Consider the following 18,943-nt stretch of genomic DNA (forward strand, 5'->3'; position numbering starts at 1 on the left):
GGGCCTCCGTATGTGGCCAGGCTGTGTAAAAGTCTCACACATGTGGTATCGCCATACTCAGGAGGAGTAGCAGAATGCATTTTGGGGTGTCAGTTTTGCTATGTACATGTTATTTGTTGGAAATACCTTATAAATGGACAACTTTATGTAAAAAAAAATGCCTTTTAATTTTTTTCCACAGTTTCCAAAAACTTCAGGAAAAAAATGAACCATTCAAAAGACTCATTATGCCTCATAGATTATACGTTGGGGTGTTAGCTTTCCAAAATGGGGTCATTTTGTGGGCATTTCCATTGACCTGGTGCTCCAGGGCCTTCAAAATTGTTATAGATTGTCATCAAATGAGATGTGCAATTTATGCTCGTAGAACGCCTGATGGTGCTACTTGGATGTTAGACCTCTGTATGTGGCCAGGCCATGTAAAAGTCTGACACATGTGGTATCACTATACTCAGGAGGAGTAGCAGAATGTATTTTGGGGTGTCATTGCAAGTATGCATGTTGTATGAGAGAAATAACTTGTTATTATGACAATTTTGTGCAAAAAAAAGTTATAATTTTCCCAAGAATTGTGGGAAATAATTACAACTTCACAAAACTCACCATGCCTCTTACTAAATACCTTGGAATGTCAGCTTTCCAAAAAGGGGTAATTTGGGGGGTATTTGTACTTTCCTGGCTCGTTAGGATCTCAAGAAATGAGATAGGCCTTCAGTGCATCAGGTGTGATCAGATGTGATAATTTTTCAATGATTTGCACCATAGCTTTTAGACACTATAACTTTCACAGAGACCAAATAATATACACTTATTTGGGTTATTTTTACTAAAGATATGTAGCAGTATACATTTTGGCCCAAATTTATGAAGAAACATGTTTTATTTGCAAATGTTTACAATAGAAACTAAAAAAAGTGTTTTTTTTCAGAAATGTCTCTCTTTTTTCGCTTATTTTGCAAAAAATAAAAAACCCAGCAGTTATTAAATACCACTAAAAGAAAGCTCTGTTTGTGAGAAAAAAATGATAAAAATTTGGTTTGGGTAGAGTGTAGCATGACTGAGTAATTGTCATTCAAAGTGTGAGAGCGCTGAAAGCTAAAAAATGGTCTGGTAAGGAAGGGTGTATAAAAGCCCTGTATTGAAGTGGTTAAAAAAGCAAAATATTGCGCTGTCATAATTAATGATATTGTGATAATAATCAATATGCAAAAAGCCAAATAATTATAAACAATAATAGTCCATTCATGTGATACACAAAACGTAATGTTAAAGTGAAAAAAAGAATCCAAAGCTCCAAAAAAGTCCTTATTGTGCAAGAAATATAGTGATGTCCTTTCAAATCAACTGTTGGTGGTAAACCTTATGTTCCCCAGGAGGTAATTAAAGTAAAGATATCCTCTTATCAGATATCACGACCTTTGAAGGCTGATATGTGTGTAGTTGTTACCCCTCACTACAGGTATATCCAGCTCAGCTTGTTATAGGGAATTCCAATACTGTGTCTAATGATCTCCCATAAGCCTCAGATCCAATGAAGCCATATGTCAGGAAGAAGAGGAAACACACCTCATTGTGCAACATCAAGAATGCTCAAGCCATTACATAGGTGGACAAAAAGCATATATACATTCATTATGCACTATATAGTCAAAAACAGGACAGAATTGAAACTTTGTAATCCAGCAGATTATATACAGTATCTCACAAAAGTGAGTACACCCCTCACATTTTTGTATATAGTGGTGAGTGTACAGCTTGTATAACAGTGTAAATTTTCTGTACCCCCAAAATAACTCACACAGCCATTAATGTCTAAACCGCTGGCAACAAAAGTGAGTACACCCCAAAGTGAAAATGTCCAAATTGAGCCCAAAGTGTCAACATTTTGTGTGGTTATTATTATTTGCCAGCACTGCCTTATCCCTCTTGGGCATGGAGTTCACCAGAGCTTCACAGGTTTCCACTGGAGTCCTCTTTCACTCCTCCATGATGACATCACAGAGCTGGTAGTTGTTAGAGATCTTGCGCTCCTCTACCTTCCGTTTGAGGATGCCCCATAGCTGCTCAATAGGGTTTGGGTCTGGAGACATGCTTGGCCAGTCCATCACCTTTACCCTCAGCTTCTTTAGCAAGGCAGTGGTCATCTTGGAGGTGTGTTTTGGGCCGTTATGGTGTTGGAATACTGACCTGCGGCCCAGTTTCCAAAGGAAGGGGATCATGCTCTGCTTCAGTATATCACAGTCAGGGGTGGACTGACAGCTCATGGGGCTCCCAGGCAATCCGAGATTATGGGGCCACACAGTATACACACACACAGTGTACAATCACACAGTATACACATACATGTACACACAGTATACACAAACATGTTTCTATTGGCTGAGAAGGTACTGGAGAGGTGGGGCAGCTATAATTTGGGGATTTTTAGACCAAAAGGATGTCGGTAAGGGACATTTCAGAGACAGATGTAAAAAAACACAGATATTTAAATACCGTCCCTGGTTTTACTGAGGCTGGCAACCCTGATGGGGCCGCCTAGTGGCTCAAGGCCCTCGGGCAGTGCCCAAGTGGCCCAATGGTCAGTTCGCCCCTGATCACAGTACATGTTGGCATTCATGGTTCCCTCAATGAACTGTAGCTCCCCGGTGGTGGCAGCACTTATGCGACCCAAGACCACGACACTCCCACCACCATGCTTGACTGTAGGCGAGACACACTTGTATTTTTGTACTCCTCACCTGGTTGCCACCACACACGCTTGACACCATCTGAACCAAATAAGTTTATCTTGGTCTCATCCGACCACAGGACATGGTTCCAGTAATCCATGTCCTTAGTCTACTTTTCTACAGCAAACTGTTTGCGTGCTTTCTTGTGCATCATCTTTAGAATAGGCTTCCTTCTGGAGCAACAGCCATGCAGACCAATTTGAAGCAGTGTGTGGCATATGGTTTGAGCACTGACAGGCCAACCCCTCACCCCTTTAACCTCTGCAGCAATGCTGGCAGCACTCATATGTCTATTTCCCAAAGACAACCTCTGGATATGACTCTAAGCACGTGTACTCAACTTCTATGGTCAACTGTGGTGAGGCTTGTTCTGAGTGGAACATGCCTTGGTAAACCACTGTATGGTTTTGGTCACCATGCTGCAGCTCAGTTTTAGGTTCTTGGCAATCTTCTTATAGCCTATGCCATTTTTATGTAGAGCGACAATTCTTTTTTTCTTTGCCATGATGTGCCATGTTGAACTTCCAGTGACCAGTATGAGAGAGTGAGAGTGGTAACACCAAATTTACCACACCTGCTTCCCATTCACACCTGAGATCTTGTAACACGAACGATTCACATGACACCAGGGAGGGAAAATGGCTAATTGGGCCCAATTTGGACGTTTTTTACTTGAGGGGTGTACTTACTTTTGTTGCCAGCAGTTTAAGACATTAATGGCTGTCTGTTGAGTAGGGATGAGCTTCGAGTTTGAGTCAAACCCATGTTCAACTCGAACATCGCCTGTTCAGTTGTTCATCGAATTGCGAATGTTATGGGCCGTTCGCACCAAATTTGAGTGGCGCATCACAGCCCATAATTCCCTGCGGCATCGCAGTGCATTGCTGGCAGATGATTGGCCAAGCATGCACTATGACCCGCTTGCTTGGCCAATCACAGTGCCGTCTGTACAGGGAGCCGTAATTGGCAAAAGCCAGGGTGGCTGCCTGTGGTATTGATAGGATCAGAACACCAGCAATTGTCTTCAGGTAGCTTTAGGTGCACACTGTGCAGAGGACACAGTACATTAACTGTAAATACTGCGGCTGCCTACCTGTGGTATTAATAGGATCAGAAAAACACCAACAATTGTCTTGAAGGTAGCTTTAGGTGAACACTGTGCAGAGGACACAGTACACTAACGGTAAATACTGCAGCTGCCTGCCTGTGGTATTAATAGGATCAGAAGAACGCCAGCAATTGTCTTGAAGGTAGCTTTAGGTGCACACTGTGCAGAGGACACAGCACACTAACTGTAAATACTGCAGCTGCCTGCCTGTGGTATTAATAGGATCAGAAGAACACCAGCAATTGTCATGAAGGTAGCTTTAGGTGCACACTGTGCAGAGCACACAGTACGCTAACTGTAAATACTGCAGCTGCCTGCCTGTGGTATTAATAGGATCAGAAGAACACCAGCAATTGTCATGAAGGTAGCTTTAGGTGCACACTGTGCAGAGCACACAGTATGCTAACTGTAAATACTGCAGCTGCTGGTGTTCTTCTGATCCTATTAATACCACAGGCAGGCAGCTGCAGTATTTACAGTTTGTGTGTTGTGTCCTCTGCACAGTGTGCACCTAAAGCTACCTGAAGACAATTGCTGGTGTTCTCATACTAATAATAGTAAATATTCAATGGGCTCCTGCGCTTAAATGGACTTTGTGAGTAATGTTCTTATTTGATGGATGCCGCAGGCACTTTCACGAGACACCAGCTCATGTATATAGACTAAAAGCAAAAAATGATGGTGCTGCGCTTCCAGAAAATTGGAACCTTACAAGAAAAACGCTAGAGAGCTAATTATTAGGATGGAGATATATCAGATGGTATGTTTTCAAACTAATATGGTAAAGGAGAACTCTTCATCCGGTGTGAAAATGATTCTATCGAGAGTGCTTGTAGCAGTGTGTACACAATGATAACTGTCACAATACAAAATGCAACTTGCTGTAGAGATATAAGATGGATATATCTCCATCCTAATAATTAGCTCTCTAGCATTTTGCTTGTAAGGTTCCAATTTTCTGGAAGCGCAGCACCATCATTTTTTGCTCATACTAATAATACTACAGGCAGGCAGTTGATTCTGCTAGCTGAAGTATAATCAGTATATATATATATATATATATATATATATATATATACACATACATCCCAGCTTTGTGCAGCTACATCTCACTGCAGGCCATTAGTATGTCTGGAAGGCCAACAAGGAGAGGCAGACAGTCACAATCCAATAAAAGAGGGCAAGCAGGCTCTGTGTCTAGAGGCAACAGTGCTGGTCGTGGACACGGTGCATCCTTATCAGCACGTGGCCGTGGGACACGCTAGTCCTTTTTTTCGGCAGCTGGCCATGTTGAGCCGCAACATGCTGAAGACTTGGTAGAGTGGATGACCAAGCCATCCTCATCCTCCTCATCCTCTCTCAACCAGGCTCAGGGTACTTTGTCTGGCAAAGCAGCTGCCAACGTGGCCTCTTCCATTGTCTCAATGGCATCAGTCACTCCTTCCCTAGCTCCTCCTGAGAAGTCCCCCGAACTGTTTGACCACAGTGTTGGGTACATGCTCCAGGAGGATGCTCAGCGTTTTGAAGGCTCCAATGATGGTACCCAGCTAGAGGAAGGCACTAACGTGAACCCAGAGAGAGGGGGTGCCCAAGGAGGACAGCAATCTTGCAGTCATGTTCCCCCAGCTGCAGCATACTGCCAGGTTTGCTCCAGTGATGAGAAGGGAGGTGATGACGAGGTCACTAACTCCATGTGGGTGCCTGATAGGAGAGAGGGGGAGACACATCTCCAATGAGGCAGGATGCCCTCCAGGAGCCAGCTTAAGGGTAGCACACTGACTGTATCACACCGCAGAGCTCCACATGTGCAGGGCGCTGCTGTCTCTGCATGTTATTCCAAAAGTTCTTTGCTGTGGGCCTTTTTTGAGATGAGTGTGTCAGATCGCACCGCTGCTATTTGCAACATATGTCTCAAGTGTATCTTGCGTGGCCAAAACGTCACCCGCTTGGGCACCACATGCTTGACCAGACATATGTCGACCTGCCATGTAGTTCATTGGCAAGAGTACCTAAAAGACCACACCAAAGAACAAAGGGGATCTCTCCTTGCTCCTCATCAGCTGGGATCTCCAACCCCACTATACCTTCAGTCCTCTCTGAAACCTGCACTGAGAGGAATAAAGGTGTAGAATTAGGTGCGTCAGAGCCAAGTACTTGCGGGCAATCTGCTATTGGTACACCAATGTCAGATTGTACCAGACAAATTTCCCTGCCTGTCAGGAAAGGGTCCATCCACTGGTAAGATCTATCATTTGGCGTGCAGTATGAAGTCCGCCAGCAAGTGTCTCCTGGCAGTTTGGAACTGTCAGGAAAGTCTTTCCCTACTGGTGTTATGTCATCATTGGGCCACAGTACTGACATCCACCAGTGGATAGATCCTTGCAGTATGGAGCAGACAACACTTCCTGCACTCAGGTGTTACATGAGGACAATCACTGGCAGTCCCATAAATACCCGGCAAGCCCTCACATGCTTGCCTTGGTATCTTTCTTCCTTGTGCCCTGACCTGTACCTGCAACCTGTATATTGCACCTTGTAACCCTGTAACCTGAGCCTGCACCCGATCCCATCCTGACCCTGTCCCTCCTGTTTTCCTGTTCGCTTGTAAGCCTGATCCCATCCATTATCTCCCTCTCCTGTCCTGCCCTTGTTCATTTGCTGATCCCCTGTATATGACCCTGGCCTAGCTAACATGTTTGATTTTGGTACTTCCCTTTGGCTGTATATATTAGCTGCTTTCTGTGGGTTTCTGTTGGTCAGTTGAGCACTATTTGTATTTGGGGTGTTTACTTATTTATATCACTTATCTTAAATAAACATTATTCTTATTCACTTTATATGCGTTTTGGTTTCCTCTTTGCAGTCCACACAATCTGGTCACACCTGTTCATGACAGTATACCGAGGCCATCTCTGACCAGAAGTGGCTGCACAGGGAAACCAGCTTGGTTCTGTTACACGCTGCTGGGATGCATTCAGATATAATTGTTTATTATGCTCTGCTGGCAAGAGAGACAGGGCCGTTTTTAAGGCAGGGCAAAAGGGGCAGCTGCCATGGGCCCTGTCATTGTTGTGGGGCCCAAAGCAGCTACCTCATACTTGCCAACTATCCTGGTTTAAATTCCCCTGTCCCTTGAGGTTTTAGTCCTGTGCTGTGTCCCAATATCTCAGTGTGAAATGCTGCTACTAATGCTGCCAAGCTCTGCCCTATTGTTGTGTACAGATGACTCACCTGCAGACCCCGTGTTTACATGTGAATTACCGGCACTCATATGTAAATAGCAGCGACATTCATATGTAAATATCAGCGGCTGGCGGCATTGATATGTATAGGTAATATCCACAATAATCTCTAGCAACCAATCAACAAGCAGAAATCATGTGCTGTAACCTCTAACAACTAATTAGTGAGCCATAATGTGTGCTGTAACCTCTAGCAACCAGCCAGTGAGTGGTAATGGTACACTAAACTCTGGCAACCAATCACAATAGCTGCCTGATCTGATTCAGTAAACTGATTTTGAGTCTAACTGCTAATTATTGTATGTCTCAAAGCAGGTGGAGAGTGAAAACTGCATGGGGGGGCCCCAAGAAAAGATTTGCCCAGGGTCCAATCAATATTAAAGACGGCCCTGAACAGAGAGTTCTAAAAATATCCACCAGACATTGCAAAGGTGGTGCAGTGATCAGCTGCTAGAGATTATTCATTTAGCTCACTCTGTGGTCGATCAGGGCAGTATAGATGGACTAATATTTGAACATTAGTATATGCATTTCCCTGTCTGCACTTTGTTAATATTTTTTGATTTCATGCTTTATTTATTCACTCATTTGCTTCACATAGCATTTATCGGATCAGTATAGCGCAGCTTATTTGGGAATAAGTATAGTGTTTGAGTATGTTCAGCCTTTGATTGGAATGTGTACAAAGCTGGCTCTGCCCAGTATCCCAAAGCACCATGATGAATTTTCTCCCTCTTTCAGCATTAACCAGGTTGTGTCCTTAGCAGGGCCGCTGATAGAAATTATGGGGCCCCGTACAGCCTACCTGATGGGGCCCCCTTCAGCTCCACCCCTGGCCCTGCCCATGGTCCCTCCTTAAGCCCCGCCCTGTCCCAGCCCCTCCCCAGACCCCGCCTTGAAACAAAGTTCAGGTTTGTCTACAAGTGATAGGCATGGCTGGCACTGTCTGCAGCACATTACGGCATTGGCGACATGGGTGGCACTGTCTGCAGCACATTACGGCATTGGCGGCACTGTCTGTAGCACATTACGGCATTGACGGCATGGGTGACACTGTCTGTAGCACATTACGGCATTAGCGGCACAGGTGGCACTGTCTCTGCAGGCAGCCCATGCGTTATGATACAATTGATTGACACCTCAAATTTATTTGGGATTTTTAAGGCAATATAGAAAAAATTATACTAGATGTATATAAAAAATATAAATTTTATTACAAATACCAAAAAACGTTACAATAACAAAGAAATCCATAAAATACCAATGTTGTGCTGACATATGTATATAGCATAAAATAATACCACATGCGTAAACTTTATGCGACAAAGCAAGCGGCTATTTTCCTACGCGTTTCGAAAAGTATGTATTAATAGTTTCTTCTTCAGGGAAGTCACTATCTGTGAAAACACAACAAGCAATAAATATTTCAAAAAATACACTTAGGCCGCGTACACACGCGGGGACTGTTCACTCAACTTTGTCCGCTGAACAGTGTTTCAGCGGACAGTTCGCTCGTGTGTGGGCTTTCAGCGGACAGTTTCAGCGAACAGTCTGCTGAACAAAGTTTTTCGGAATTTCCGAAAAACTGTCCGCTGAAACTTTGTTTCAGCGAACAGTCCCCTCGTGTGTAGGCTTGTTCGTCAAACTAAGTTCCGCGCATGCTCAGAAAGGATTTACACGCCGAAGGTTGCATTGCAGTGTATAGGACGTCGTTTTCTAGTCCCGTCGTACGTGCCGTTCACGTCATCGCGCGCGGTTTCAGCGGACTGTTCGTTCATCGTTTGTGGGCAAGTCCGTCCATGCTAAGTTTGAGCGGACTGTCCGCTGAAACTGTTTGACAAACAAAGTTGAGCGAACAGTCCCCGCGTGTGTACGCGGCCTTACAAACATAACATAATGCATTTAAATCCCAATACTTGAATACTCACATGTTTATTTTTTATGCCATAAAAGGCATTTTTCTCTTGTTTGGCAACCGTCCCAAAGACGGGAAAAACGGGCCAAAGGGGAGAAGGTTAAACCAATAAATGAAGATGGTGAGGGTCTGCTACTATGTCACCGCACTCAAAGCCCTGGAGTCAAACAGACTCAACAAAGGATGGGAATAGAAAACTCCTTTACATATGTGTCCAATGGCCCAGCAGATGGGGAAACATTACATTGTATGAGCCCCAATCTTATCTGAGGAATCTTCGACAAAAAGAGCCAAGGAATATTTTAGGTAGGAACTCTCCTCATGTCCTTTGGATTCTCCAGATCTGATTACATCGACAGGAAAACTGGGAAACATAGATTTAGGAATTTGGAACCTTGATACGGCGGTAATCTATGATTTAGGAACCTCTCTTTTTATGAAAAATGCAATTATAGGGGTTAGACTAAAATATTCCTTGGTTCTTTTTGTCGTAGGTTCCTCAGATAAGATTGGGGCTCATACAATGTAATGTTTCCCCATCTGCTGGGCCATTGGACACATATGTAAAGGAGTTTTCTATTCCCATCCTTTGTTGAGTCTGTTTAACTCCAGGGCTTTGAGTGCAGTGACAAAGTAGCAGACCCTCACCATCTTCACTTATTGGTTCAACCTTCTCCCCTTTGGCCCGTTTTTCCCGTCTTTGGGACGGTTGCCAAACAAGAGAAAAATGCCTTTTATGGCATAAAAAATAAACATGTGAGTATTCAAGTATTGGGATTTAAATGCATTATGTTATGTTTGTAAGTGTATTTTTTGAAATATTTATTGCTTGTTGTGTGTTCACAGATAGTGGCTTCCCTGAAGAAGAAACTATTAATACATACTTTTCGAAACGCGTAGGAAAAATAGCCGCTTGCTTTGTCGCATAAAGTTTACGCATGTGGTATTATTTTATGCTATATACATATGTCAGCACAACATTGGTATTTTATGGATTTCTTTGTTATTGTAAAGTTTTTTGGTATTTGTAATAAAATTTATATTTTTTATATACATCTAGTATAATTTTTTCTATATTGCTTTAAAAATCCCAAATAAATTTGAGGTGTCAATCAATTGTATCTACTATTTCCGGGATGATGGCAATAACATGCCACAGCTCATGAGTCCTACAAATATGCCCATGCGTTATGGGCCATAAAGCATGTGCTACCGGCAGACAGTGCCGCCAATGCTGTAACGTGCTGCAAACAGTGCCAGCCGTGACACTAATGGCATAACGCATGTGCTACTTGCTGAAAGTGCACCCATGCCGCCAATGACATATTGTGCTGCAGACAGTGCCACCCATGCCGTCAATGGCATAATGCCATTGGCAGCATGGATGGCACTGTCTCTGCAGGCAACACATGCGTTATGACATTAGCGTCATGGGTGGCACTGTCTGCAGCACAATATGGCATTGGCAGCATGGGTGGCACTGTCTGCAGGCAGCACATGTCTTATGGCCCTTAACGCATGTGCTACCTGCAGACAGTGCCACCCATGCCACCAATGCCATATTCTGCTGCAGACAGTGCCACCCATGCTGCTAATACCATAATGTATATACGCTGCTGCATCAGTAGTAGATCTTGAATTCCCCCCCAGCAAGCACACACCTGTGTCATTTTTAGCTGGGCTCCATGAGGCCCTTCTTCCCTGATCCTGCTGCGCTGCTGCCTGGACTGGAGTGTCGCACTGTCCACAAATGATTCCATTCAGATGTGATCATGTCAGCTACTTATTTTTTGTGTTCTGCCAGTCTGCCACCGCCGCTCGCCTCACTGGCACTTCTCGCAAGAGGAGGCGGAGGAAAACACTCCACCGCGCCAAGGGGGACGGCACGATAGAGGACGCACTGGCTGGGACTTGAGCGACAGCCAGCATGAAGAGCGGGTGCAGAAGAGGTATTCTTCCGCACCTGAAATAGAGGAAATAGTCCCTCCCCTGCTGCCACCTAGTCTGCAGATAGCTATCTGCAGAAAAAAAATACTTAAGAATAACCGGGGGGTGGTGGGGGCTATTTGGTTGGTAGTTGAGCCGGATCGGCCATGGCTGGAGGATTTTTTTTTTATATTATTTATCTGCTCAGCTTGCCCGGGCCCCCCTGCTGGCTGGGCCTGGTACAACAGGGCCAGTCGTACTGGCCTATCAGCGGCCCTGGTCCTTAGTATGGCTGTTGCAGGATTACTCTGCATCCTTTTTGGAGCACTATTCGGTTTATCCCAAACAGTTGTTGAAAGATTGTATAGATGAAGTGCAGTCCCTGGTCAGACAGAAGGTATGTGAGCCCACATTTGTGCTACCTGTACTTCAGGCATGGTCAGACCTGTTATGTCCAGCTTCTGTCAGCTCTCCACAACCCAGACCTGCTACTAAACACCTGCCTGCTCAGACGTCCTTTCTCCCATCATCCCTGGCAATCTCAGCTACAGTCCAATATACCCTGCTCCCCACCAAATGTCAATACCCTGTTTCTACTTCCTGCACCTATTCTGCCTTTAAACCACCTGCCTCTTCTCTATTACATGCAACTTCCCCACAAAAACTTCCTCTGGCCACTGTTCCCCCTTCCTTGCCATATCCCAGCCCTTCATTTCAGTATGCCTCACCTCCTACCTACAGTCCTACAGCCACATACAGATCACCAGCATTTAATCCAAAGAAGAAACGGAAGTTCTTCCCCATTCACACGATCCTGCCAGTAACCCAACTTGCTTCCACACCAACCAACCTGCTCCAGTCTGCTTGCATGCCAACTGAACTTGATAACCCACCTGATTCTGGCAAACCTCTGCCTGCTATCCAGCCAGTGTCTCCGCCTGGAGTTCCTGGGCCCCAATCTGATGTTCCTGTGTCCATGTTCCACTCCGATGTTTCAATACCTGCCGACCAGTCTGATGTGTCTAGCATTCAACCTGTTGTGCCCGTGTCCGCTGTCCAGCCGGATGTGTTCCTGTCTGTCGCTCAGCCTGATGTGTTCCTGTCCGCTACCCAGCCTGATGTGTTCCTGTCCGCTACCCAGCCTGATGTGTCAACTACAGTATCTGTGAGGGGTTGCAGTGTTCCAATTTTTCTTCCCCTGTTTAACAGGAGTGTGTAATTACAATTTTTTATGCAATACTTTGCAGCAGGGCTCATTCCTGCGCTCCAACTAGAGTATCTGTGAGGGGTTGCAGTTTCGTGGCACCAGTGCCTAAAGCCCAATTTTTCTGCCCCTGTTCAACAGGGACATGTAATTACAATTCTTGTTTTTTTTTTATTTCACAGCAGGGCCCATTCTTGTGCTCACCAAGAGTAAATGTGAGGGCTTACAGTGTTGTGGCAACACCACCACCACCACCAAAGGCCCAATTTTCTGCCCCTGTTCAACAGGTGCATGCAATTACAATTCTTGTTATAATATTTCACAGCACGCCCCTTTCCAGCGTTCACCAAGAGTAACTATGAGGACTTACAGTGTTGTGGCACCAGCACAATCACCACTACCACCAAAAGGAAGGGAAATTCTCCCCTGTGAGAGTTAATATCGGAAAAACGTGTCTCCTCTCCACTGATGCTTTATCACCAATCCTTGTTTCACTAAAAACCCCAAATTTTCAAAAAACATTTGTTATTGGGACAGAAAGTGAGGTGAAATCTTCTGAAGAGATGCACAGGCAGCAAAACAGGGGTGATAACCCTTCCCTATGTTTTCCAAAAAGCTTACAAAATAGATTTTTTTGGCTCGAGCTACACTTTAAAAATGTACCAGTTCAGAAAAACAAACAGATTCTACTTAACAAAAAACCTTGTTTGCACCACCTGTATACTGCTGTTCAGAGTACATAGGGCCCGGGGGCCCCATGCCTTTCCTTTTTTTTATTTAGGTGCGGAGTTCTCCTTAATATCCATACAAGACCCAAAGGGGCTTGTAATGGGCTGGGGGGGGGGGTACCCATGCCATTTTTCTCAATGATTTTAATCCATATTGCCGGGAACAGACATTACATTAAAGCCGCAAGCAGTTTTAAATTACTTTTTTCCTTTAGAAATGTAATTTTGTGCAGGGACAGTTCTAAACACGAGAAACACGTGCCACTTCACAGGCATACTATATACACCCAGGTACGATATTTAAAGGAGTATTTCACTTTTTTTTCACTTTAAGCATCATTAACCACTTAAGGACCGCCGCATGGCAATGTACGTTGGCACAATGGCACCGACAGGCACAAGCACGTACAGTGGTGTGAAAAAGTGTTTGCCCCCTTCCTCATTTCCTGTTCCTTTGCATGTTTGTCACACTTAAGTGTTTCGGAACATCAAACCAATTTAAACAATAGTCAAGGACAACACAAGTAAACACAAAATGCAATTTGTAAATGAAGGTGTTTATTATTAAAGGTGAAAAAAAATCCAAACCATCATGGCCCTGTGTAAAAAAGCGATTGCCCCCTAAACCTAATAACTGGTTGGGCCACCCTTAGCAGCAACAACTGCAACCAAGCGTTTGCGATAACGTGCAATGAGGTTTTTACAGCGTCCTGGAGGAATTTTGGCCCACTCATCTTTGCAGAATTGTCCTAATTCAGTTACATTAGAGGGTTTTCGAGCATGAACGGCCTTTTTAAGGTCATACCACAACATCTCAATAGGATTCAGGTCAGGACTTTGGCTAGGCCACTCCAAAGTCTTCATTTTGTTTTTCTTCAGCCATTCGGTGGTGGACTTGCTGGTGTGTTTAGGATCATTGTCCTGCTGCAGAACCCAAGTTCGTTTCAGCTTGAGCACACGAACAGATGGTCGGACATTCTCCTTCAGGATCTCTTGGTAGACAGCAGAATTCATAGTTCCTTTTATCACGGCAAGTCTTCCAGGTACTGAAGCAGCAAAACAGCCCCAGACCATCACACTACCACCACCATATTTTACTGTTGGTATAATGTTCTTTTTATGAAATGCAGTGTTCCTTCTACGCCAGATATACTTGGACACACACCTTCCAAAGAGTTCCACTTTTGTCTCATCGGTCAACAGAATGTTGTCCCAAAAGTCTTGGGGATCATCAAGATGTGTTGTGGAGAAATTGAGACGAGCTTTGATGTTCTTTTTGCTCAGCAGTGGTTTTCTCCTTGGAACTCTGCCATGCAGGCCATTTTTGCCCAGTCTTTTCCTGATGGTGGAGGCATGAACGCTGACCTTAACTGAGGCAAGTGAGGCCTGCAGTTCCTTGGACGTTGTTGTGGGGTCTTTTGTGACCTCTTGGATGAGTCGTCGCTGCGCTCTTGGGGTAATTTTGGGCGGCCGGCCACTCCTGGGAAGGTTCACCACTGTTCCATGTCTTCGCCATTTGTGGATAATGGCTCTCACTGTGGTTTGCTGGATTCCCAAAGCTTTGGAAATGGCTTTATAACCCTTTCCAGACTGATAGATCTCAATTACTTTCTTTCTCAATTGTTCCTGAATTTCTTTGGGTCTCGGCATGATGTGTAGCTTTTAAGGATCTTCTGGTGGACCTTACTGTGTCAAGCAGCTCCTATTTAAGTGATGCCTTGATTGTGAACAGGTGTGGCAATAATCAGGCCTGGGTGTGGCTAGAGAAATTGAACTCAGGTGTGGACAACCACAGTTATAGTATGTTTTAACAAGGGGGGCAATCACTTTTTCACACAGGGCCATGATGGTTTGGATTTTTTTTCACCTTTAATAATAAACACCTTCATTTACAAATTGCATTTTGTGTTTACTTGTGTTGTCCTTGACTATTGTTTAACCACTTGCTTACTGGGCACTTAAACCCCCCTCAGTCCCAGACCAATTTTCAGCTTTCAGCGCTGATGCACTTTGAATGACAATTGCGCGGGCATACAACACTGTACCCAAATGAAATTTTTACAATTTTTTTCCCACAAATAGAGCTTTCTTTTGGTGGTATTTAGTTACAGCTCGGAGTTTTATTTTTTGCTAAACAAACAAAAAAAGATGCAAAAAAATAAAAATAAATAAATCATGTTTTAATAGTTTGTTATAAAATTTTGCAAACGGGTCATTTTTCTCCTTCATTGAAGTGCGCTGATTAGGCGGCACTGATGGCTGCATTGGTGGGCACTGATGGGCTGCATTGGTGGGCACTGATGGGCTGCATTGGTGGGCACTGATGGGCTGCACTGGTGGGCACTGATAGGCATAGTTAAGGCGGCACTAATAGGCACAGATAAGGCGGCACCGATGGGCACAGATAAGGCGGCACTGATGGGCAAAGATGGGCACAGATAAGATGGCATGGATGGGTGGCACGGATAAGTGGCACGGATGGGTGGCACGGATGGGCACTGATAGGTACCACTGATAGATGGGACTGATGGGCACTGATAGGTGGCACTGATAGGTGGCTCTGATAGGTGGCACTGCTGGGCACTGATGGGCGGCACTGCTGGGCACTGATGGGCGGCACTGCTGGGCACTGATGGGCGGCACTGGGTCGCAGCACCTTTGAGGCAGATTGTGGGCACTGTGGGTGGCACTGTTGGTGGCACTGCTGGATGGCACTGTGGGTGGCATTGTGGGTGGCACTGTAGGTGGCACTGTGGGCACTATGGGCACTGATGGGGGGCACTGATGGGGGGCATTTACTTTTATTCAGGATGGCACGGCGGTGGGCAGGTGGGCACTGGCAGGGGGCAGGTGGTCAGCTGTATTGCTGGCCGTGATCGGGACTGATGTCCCGATCACGGCCGCCGGTGATCGGCTTTTTTTTTCTCTCCTCGCGCTGTCAGCGCGAGGAGGAATAATAGCCGATTACCGGCTCCGTTCTATCACATGATCAGCTGTCATTGGCTGACAGCTGATCACGTGATAAGGGGTCGGGATCGACCCCTTGCACGGATCGGTGATCAGGCGAGTCTCACGGACTCGCCGATCACAGAGCGCGCCGCGCGCGCCCCTCAGGGGGCGCGCAGGCCGCTCGTATCCGGGACGACGTCAATAGACGTAGTCCCGGAAATGTAGGTCCGCGCTGATGCCGTCATTTGGCAATAGCGCGGATCTGTAGTGGTTAAATTGGTTTGATGTTCCGAAACACTTAAGTGTGACAAACATGCAAAGGAACAGGAAATGAGGAAGGGGGCAAACACTTTTTCACACCACTGTACCTGTACGTGCTTGCCTTCCAGCGGGTGGGGGGTCCGATCGGACCCCCTCCCGCTGGCTGCGGTGGTCCGTTTCGCTTCAGGAGGGATCCGAGATGATGGGATGGCCGTTGGTTTCTGGCAATCCCCTCTCGATCGCTCCTGGCGAATGAGAAGCTTCCCCCGCCTATGTAGTGTAAACACAGGCAGGGAGGAAGTGATGTTATTCTCTTCGGGGCGGTCTTTTTGACCGGACTGCAAGGAGAACACATAGTAAGTGCACCAAACACTACACTGACATGTAGGTACACATAGGCACACAAATAACCCCCTGATAACCCCCCCGATCGCCCCCCTCCCAGTCACAGTGTCACTGATTGCAGTGATCATTTATTTACTGATCACTGCATTTAGTGTCAGTTGTGACAGTAAAAACTGTCAGGGCAGTTAGTGTTAGGTCCAGGGTAGCCCCCTATCCCCCCAATAAAGGTTTAACCCCCCTGATTGCCCCTAGAGTTAACCCTTTCACCCCCTTTTGCCAGTGTCACTAAGCGATCGTTTTTCTGATCGCTGCATTAGTGTCACTGGTGCCACTAGGTAGCTAGTTATTTTTTTAGGTTCACCGCCAGGTTTTTATAGCGCTAGGTACCCCCATATACTACCCAATAAAGGTTTTAACCCCCTGATTGCCCCTAGAGTTAACCCTTTCACCAGCGATCACCGTATAAGTGTCACTGGTGATGCTGCATAGCCAGTTAGTTATTTAGGTTCCCCGTCAGGTTTTTATATAGCGCCCGGGACCCCCATACACTACCTAATAAAGATTTTAACCCCCTGATTGCCCCTAGAGTTAACCCTTTCACCAGCGATCACTGTATAAGTGACGCTGGTTAGCCAGTATAAGTGTAACGGGTGACTCTGGTTAGTTCGTTTGCTTTTAATAGCATCAGGGCACCCACCATTTATTACCCAATAAAGGTTTAACCCCCTGATCACCTGGCGGGTGATATCAATTAGGTTTTAGGGTCAGGGTCTGCGTCGCCCCAGGCAGCGCTAGGTTAGTGCCAGTACAGCTAACACCCATGCGCAAAGCATACACCTCCATAGTGGTATAGTATCTGAACAGATCAATATCTGATCTGATCAGATCTATACTAGCGTCCCCAGAAGTTTAGGGTTCCAAAAAAACGCATTGTTAGCAGGATCAGCCCAGATACCTGCTAGCACCTGCGTTTTGCCCCTCCGCCCAGCCCACCTAAGTGCAGTATCGATCAATCAATGTCACTTACAAAACACTAAACACATAACTGCAGCATTCGCAGAGTCAGGCCTGATCCCTGCGATCGCTAACAGTTTTTTTGGTAGCGTTTTAGATTTAAATCCTGAAGGTGGTGCTTGGTTTTCGGGGTCCCGTACGCGGCTAGGCTCCAAAAAAGTCCCACACATGTGGTATCCCCGTACTCGGGAGAAGCAGCAGAATTTGTTTTGGGGTGTAATTTCACTTATGCCCATAGCATGTGTGAGCAATATATAATTTAGTGACAACTTTGTGCAAAAAAATAAATTTTTAATATTCCTGCAACTTGTGGCAAAATATAAAATATTTCATGGACTCAACATGCCTCTCAGTAAATAGCTTGGGGTGTCTACTTTCCAAAATGGGGTCATTTGGGGGGGTTTTGTGCTATTTTGGCATTTTATGGCCTTCGAAACTGTGATAGGTAGTGAAGAGTGAAATCAAAAATTTGCACCCCTAAAAATCCTGAAGGCAGTGATTGGTTTTCAGGGTCTCGTACGCGGCTAGACTCCCAAAAAGTCCCACATATGTGGTATCACCATACTCAGGAGAAGCAGCAAAATATATTTTGGGGTGCAATTCCACATATAACTATGGCATGTGAGAGCAATATATCATTTAGTGACAACTTTTTGTAATCTTTTTTTTTGTGTCATTATTCAATCACTTGGGACAAAAAAAAATATTTAATGGGCTCAACATGCCCCTCAGCAATTTCCTTGGGGTGTCTACTTTCCAAAATGGGGTCATTTGGGGGGGGGGTTGTACTGCCCTGCCATTTTAGCACCTCAAGAAATGGGAGTCATAAATTAAAAGCTGTGTAAATTCCAGAAAATGTACTCTAGTTTGTAGACGCTATAACTTTTGCGCAAACCAATAAATATACGCTTATTGACATTTTTTTTACTAAAGACATGTGGCTGAATACATTTTGGCCTAAATGTATGGCTAAAATTTAGTTTATTCGATTTTTCTTATAACAAAAAGTAGAAAATATCTTATTTTTTAAAAATTTTCAGTCTTTTTCCTTTTATATCGTAAAAAATAAATATTGCAGAGGCAATCAAATACCATCAGAAGAAAGCTCTATTTGTTGGAAGAAAAGGACGCAAATTTCGTTTGGGTACAACATTACATGACCGCGCAATTACCAGTTAAAGCAGTGCAGTGCGAAATTGTAAAAAGACCTCTGGTCCTTAGGCTGACAATTGGTCCGGGGCTTAAGTGGTTAAAACCACTGCTCCCGAAAAAACTGCAGTTTTTAAAACTTTTTTTTGCATTGATACATGTCCCCTGTGGCAGGACCCGGGTCCCCAAACCCTTGCATATTAGCCTTTAAAATTAGCACTTTTGATTTTGAACTTTCAAGTCCCATAGACTTTAACGGGGTTCTAAAGTTCACGTAAACTTTTGGTCCTTTCGCAGGTTCTGGTGCGAACCGAACCGGGGGGTGTTCGGCTCATCCCTAGTGTTGAGTTATTTTGAGGGGACAGCAAATTCA

This window comes from Lithobates pipiens, unplaced genomic scaffold, assembly GCF_037356315.1.
Source record: "Lithobates pipiens isolate NorthernLeopardFrog02 unplaced genomic scaffold, aLitPip1_a1.2 Scaffold_8, whole genome shotgun sequence".
In the NCBI taxonomy this organism is placed as follows: domain Eukaryota; kingdom Metazoa; phylum Chordata; class Amphibia; order Anura; family Ranidae; genus Lithobates; species Lithobates pipiens.